The sequence below is a fragment of the Chenopodium album genome, chromosome 6 (genome assembly GCF_948465745.1).
Source record: "Chenopodium album chromosome 6, dcCheAlbu1.1, whole genome shotgun sequence".
Taxonomy (NCBI): Eukaryota; Viridiplantae; Streptophyta; class Magnoliopsida; order Caryophyllales; family Amaranthaceae; genus Chenopodium; species Chenopodium album.
This window is the reverse complement of record NC_137839.1, coordinates 20322863-20329250: the sequence shown is the minus strand read 5'-3', so window position 1 is coordinate 20329250 and position 6388 is coordinate 20322863.

The window sequence follows — 6388 nt, the reverse complement described above, 5'->3', positions numbered from 1 at the left end:
TGCAAGCCCCATCCAACTACACTATTATTGGACCCATATCATGGACTAACCAAACTGGATTGGCTGTTTTCTTAAAATAAAGTTTTCAAAAACAGAAAGAAGAGAAAAGAAATAAAAACTTCCCGCAACACTAGACCTTTCCACACTTTCACTTCATTCGATTATGATTCGACGTGAAAGGTACTCATCACTGGGTTTGGTTTTGGGGAGACACAAATGGGTGTCTACCAAAGCCCCAACTTTGACTGAGTTTGGAGAAACGCAAGTTTCGAAAACAAAAGTCAAAGTAGCGACAGGGAAGGAGAATGATTCAGAACGTTCTGCGATCCTAAATCACTCTTGTAACGCCGATACCTGCAAACTAACGTTAGTTAAACAGATAAAAGAGTTAAGAAGCGTGTATCTTGCACCCGTCTCTGAAAGTAACCGATTGTTTTGATGACCTTCTGCAAGCTAGAGAATGTCGTCCTGCTTGAAAACTGCTACGCCCGTAACTGCTTCCAAATTAGAAGATTGCTTCGCCTGAAAAAATCCTCTCCGTAATGATAATATTCCACATCTTAGGGAACATCATCGAAGATTATTTCTCTCGAAAAAATCCCCATCCGTATTGATAATATTCCACATCCTAGGGAATACCATCGAAGATTGCTTCTCTTGAAACAATCCTCAGATGTTTGTGACAACTCTCCATAATCTAGGGAACGCCACCTTGCTGTTTCGATGTTCACTCGTCTCTGAAAGAAGAGCTTGATAATAGGATGCCCACGCGTCACTGAGCAAAAGAGCTTGTAGGAAATGTCCACGCGTCTCTGAACAAAAGAGCTTGAAAAGGATTGTCCACGCGTCTCTGAACAAAAGAGCTTGATTGATATGCCCACGCGTCTCAGGACAATAGAGCTTGAATGAAATGTCCACGCGTCTCTTAACAAAAGAGCTTCGGTACTTGAACGTTTGTTGCGATAATACTCTGAAAAAATTTCCGAAGACCAACGTTTGTCAATCTCTAAAGCTCGCCTGAACTTCATTCCGCTAAAACCAGTATGTCGGTGTCTCCGTGATTAGGCGCTTTAAGCTAAGTGAGACGATCTTTCATCAGTTCGATCACTTATTGCGATTGTAATCAAACTGACTACTTAATCATGTCAAATTGCTTATAGGGGCTAACTGGCGTACCAAGGAACCCAAATTTGTTGTATGAGGTCAAAATCACCTTTCTGAGAGGCTTCGAGCTCTGTCGCTGCTGAAATATCTCTGGCGCCAAGAATTGGAGTAGGGTCCTCTCTATTCTGCTGCACCTGTATTTATTTTTTACTATAGAACTTTGCCAATTTCTTTAGCCATCTTAGGGTTGACCTAAGGCTTAAATATTGCTTGACTCATCGACTTGACACGACTCAAGGTATAAACTTGACTCGCTGATTGACTAACTCGAGGTTGACTCGATTCAAAGTGAAATGACACATGTGTTAGACTCATGACCCGTGTGTGCATAGCATTGATTATGCGACTCGAAAATGCAAAAAAGCAAAAATTTTCCGTCATTTTTGTGGTGGGTACCGACTTTCTCCCGAAAAAGAAAGACGTGAAAAAGAAGAAGCGAAGTTTGAAGATGCATGTTGAATGAGCTTAATTAGATGTTGTGTGATATTGTCTCTCAAGGTGCAATGACTAATCCATCCTAGGCTATCTCAATGGTTGACTCAATGATGAAAGTATTTGGGTAACTTAGGCACGGAGGCTAAGCACTTCATACTTCGTGATGCAATGACAATTATGAGTGATTTTGACGAAGCATGCTTCAGCGTTAAGATTTCATGACAAAGGGTTCCTAAGGGAAATATATTTGGTCATGTATGCGTGATGTGTGTGATAGTGACACTAATGTTAGGCCGCAAGAGCTAAGTGTGTGGAAAAATATATTATTGAAAAGAGTCAAATGGTGGTGACTCTTAGGCTAGGTAAGCTAATGATGTAGGGATCAAGCCCCCCAAGTCTAGCTCTAAGTGAAAAGGGATGAGCATTGGAGATCCCTTGATATGATCATGGTGTAAGTGTGTGAATGTGAATATGAATGCATGTTTATTACGGCCGCACCTCGATGTGCGGTTGCCTGCGTATCCGTTAGGAATCAGGCCGAACGTAGCTCTAGCTGAACCTCGCACAAGTGTGTGTATACCTCAAAAAGGTCTTTTTAAGGGTTGTAACGTGGTTAGGCTAAAGGCTAAAGAAGAAGGGGATAAAGGCTCAAGACCCTAGATAAGCCCCCAAGGTGTGCAACCTCGCTTTTGAATCTTTATATTTTTATGCTTGAGTTTCTACTCTTTTTTAGCTCTCTTTTATCTTTTGCTTTAGCATTTATTTTATTTTTATAAGTGTGGGCAATCTAGATCATGCGGTCTATCACTCACTTGGCATTCATGTTTCTCAGGCACGGTACCGAGCACTCGATAAGAGACGCAATCTGAGACGTGTTCTTATCGAAGATACTTTCATATCAAAGACATTGGAACACTTACCCTTTTGTACGCTTTTATTTATTTTTTTTTTGCTTATTTTTTCTATTTATTTTGATCTTTTGAAATCACTCAAGCTTTTTAGAATTGCATAAGTTGCACACCATCCCATCCCAAGGTTAGGTAGATGTAGGTTGAAAAAAGAAGGGTTTATCGTTAGACGAGGCTCAAAGTGGTTTATGAAGAAAGGATTGCATATTCGAAAGGTGAAAGGAGATATGATGTGGCTACAAGGGTTGCTTTAAATCATTGGTATACCTTGTGTTTAATTTGACACATTTTTTTTTAATGCAATATAATGAAATGATCATATGTAAGGAAATAAATGCTCATTTTTATTAAAAGAAAAAAAATAATGATCCTATAAAATAAATCTAAAGAGAATAAAAAAAGGTGACTATGCTAGACTTATTGGGGAAGGGATAAATAATAATAAAAAAAAAAAGAAATAGAAAAAAGAGGTCGCAAAATCTTGTCGTTGAAGCTCGCCTCTTGTCTTGTGTTGTTTCCTTTATCATCACTCGTTCTTCTTGTAAACTTGAGGCATGGGAAGCTTTTTATTATCAATCAAATGTTGGATATCCTCCTTTAGCTTCAGACATCTCTCAGTAGCATGACCCCTACCTTGGTGGTACTTGCAGTGTTCGTTTGGATTCCAACTAGGCAATCTTTTCTTAAGTGGGGGATCTTGAATAGGTCCAATGGGAGTAATGATTCCCTTGGCATAGAGTCGATCGAAAGCATCATCGTAGCTAACTCCAATAGGGGTAAATTCCCTTTTTGGTTGCTTTCGATTACCCATGGCTAGGATCTCACTAAGGTCGAAAGTACCAACACTATTACTAGAGTAGGCGTTTTCGGAAGAAGAAGGATAGTCGTTCTTCTTCCCTTTACAGCCACTGTTACCATTGTTACTAATCTTGGCCTTCTTGTCGCGTGGAGGAACATGAAGGAGATTTGAACCAATGAAGTCTTGAACACGATCATTGAAGGCGAGACACTTTTCAGTAGTGTGACCGCGACCTTTATGGTATCGACGATAGGAATTTGGATCCCAATTGGGAAAACGTTTTTTAGATGGAGGGTCTTGACTGGGACCAATGAAGTGAATATGACCTTGATCGTGTAGACAGTCAAAAGCTTCATTATAAGTTGTTCCTATTGGTGTGTGTTCTTCAATGGTCCGTTTTGCCTGTGGCTTAGGAGCATTGAGTTCTTCATTAAACCCTTGGCGAGAATTTTGTTCAATGGCCATCACCCTATTTGCTAATCCTTCTACCATATTCAAGAGTATGGCAATGACATCTTGCAGTTTTCGAATGTCCTCCTTTAGACTTGACGAGTCTTCGTTGGTATTATCTAAGAAAAGACTTTCATCCTCCTCAATTATGGCCACTTCATCGAGAGAGTTCATATAAGCCGTCTCGATCACGGGCTCTCCTACAGGTGTGATAAGAAGTGATGGATCAAAGGATGCTTGGTCATCTTCGATGGCTAGAATCTCGGAAGTTTCATTGTCATCGATCAGATCTTAAATAGCTTCTTTGAGTTTCCAACACTCCTCGGTGTCGTGACCCTTTCCTTGGTGATATTTGCAATGCTTATTAGGATCCCACTTAGGTGGCCTGGCTTCTGGAACCGGCTCTTTGATGGGCCCTATGGGCATGACTAGTCCTTTGTGATGTAGCTTCTCGAAAGCCGTTTCATAACTTATACCAAGTGGAGTGAACACCCTTTTTGATCTTTGGATTCGTGGTTTAGAGATGATTTTAGCATGTACCTCATTAGAGGAAGAAGAAGGATGGTCGCTCTTCTTTCCTCTCGCACTATTATCTTTCAGAAAGTCATCTTCAATGTCAATGCCTATATTATAGACAGCTTTGAAAGTATTCAAGTTGTGTTGGTACTTTAAGTGCTTTGAATACTTCCCTTGGAGATTCTTGATAAACATCCTCACATATTCTTTTTCGGTAGGAGCCTTGACCATATTAGCAGAAGTTTCCCTCCATTTATTGAAGAAAGAAGTGAACCCTTCGTTTTCCTTTTGTTTTAACATCTCAAGTTGTCTGTAGTCTGTTTCGTCTTGGATGTTGCACTTATATCTATATATGAAAGCGTTTGTTATCGACTCCCAAGAAGAGGTTTTTTCTTTCTCGAGAGAAAAGAACCATTGTTGACAACAGTTTCGAGAGATAGTGGGAACAGAGAGGGGAAAACCTTCTTATCGATACCCTTAATGCTCATTATAGTTTCAAAAGCTATTAGATGGAAGTAAGGGTTATCTGTTGCCTTGAATTTAGGGATGTCAGTGGCGTTGAATTTATGCGGAAGAAGTTCTTTGTCCAGCGAGATCCCTTGTGAACTCATGCCCTGAAATTTATAGTCACTAGATAGCTTGCTTAGACTCTCTTGCATGAGGTTCATCTGTTGTTGCTTCACGGGGTCATCGACCCTAAGTGCGAGAAGTTTCAATGTCTCAGTCACAGTAGCCAGTTGGTTCTTAAGATCATTGACTTCTTCTTGAGTTGCCATTATCTTCTTAGCCTTCCTCTTTTGACGAATCGGTTTATCAAAAAGAGAGACTTGAATAAAGAGGTTGTCCATGATTAATCGCCCTTCTCTCCTCGACCAAGTACTGTGGGAAAGGAATTTGGGGATACTTATTGTTAATTATTTGACTCAAACTTTATACAACATGCGATGGATGGAGGAGATGAAGAAAGATGGGAATAGAATGTGAAGAAGATTTAGGTGGAGGGATATGAAGAATTAGGAATAGAATGTACCCCCCAACTCAAATGACGGAAAGACTGACTCATGCATGGACCTAAGACATGGTCATGGCGATGTACTCAAAGTGTGTGCTAAGACTAGTGAGTGTATGTGACATGTTAAGACTCGTGTCATGACCATGTGGCTAGACTATGTGACCAAGACTCGATTAATGACTTGAAAAGGTGTTATTGACAGTGAAAATTAACCGAATTAATTAGCAAACTGGTTAATTAGACCCTAGGTGATGACTCGACCAATAATCCGAACTGTCGGCCAAGCGACAGGACTGGCGTCACACTGTGGAGCTTGGCGCCAGACAACATAGCTGTCGTCAGGCGCTACACTCCATAGTCTGGCGCTACAGCTCAGACCTTGGCGCCAATATTGGAGCTTCGGTCCGGGACTTTTTCGGTGTTATTAGTCAACTGGGGTATGCCTAAAGTCGTACTAGGTCAATTCCGATTAAAATATTAGATTTCATTGCTTCAAATTAATTAATTAATTAATTAATTAGGCAAAGTTCTTTAAGCCATTAATTTATTTAGTCTCAACACAAGTCAACAAATGGTTAAGAGAAACATATATTTGCACAACAAATAATGCACAATTAGTCAAGTAGGCACGATATGATGCAATGCGTTCGCAACCTAACCATGGCTCTAGTTATCTAAAGTTCGGGATATGGTTTAGTCAAAGAGGGTCCATGGTTAATTGTCCGGATGCACCGCGCGAAAGCCTAACCGTGAAGGGTTGGCGAGAGTGGATGGGACACCGCAAGCTTTAGAAAAAACTCGCTTCCATGGTTTGGTGAATTCAACATCTCGGATGTACCCTTTGTTGCATGGAGCGTTCAATCGGGTAGATGGAGCATGAATTCCCAGAGGGTTATGTCCATATGTAGAACACATATGGGTTTCAGAAAAGTGAGAAAAAATTCAATCAGGAAGTAGGATCGAGCAAACAATACGAAAAACTGGTCGAAATTAAAACGCATATTTCTGGCTCGGTATTGGGGGAAATTGGCGCTAGCAAACAGAGACTGGCCCCAGATTTTAACTGTAGCGCCTGGCGCCAATGCTGGCGTCTGGCGCTAAGGC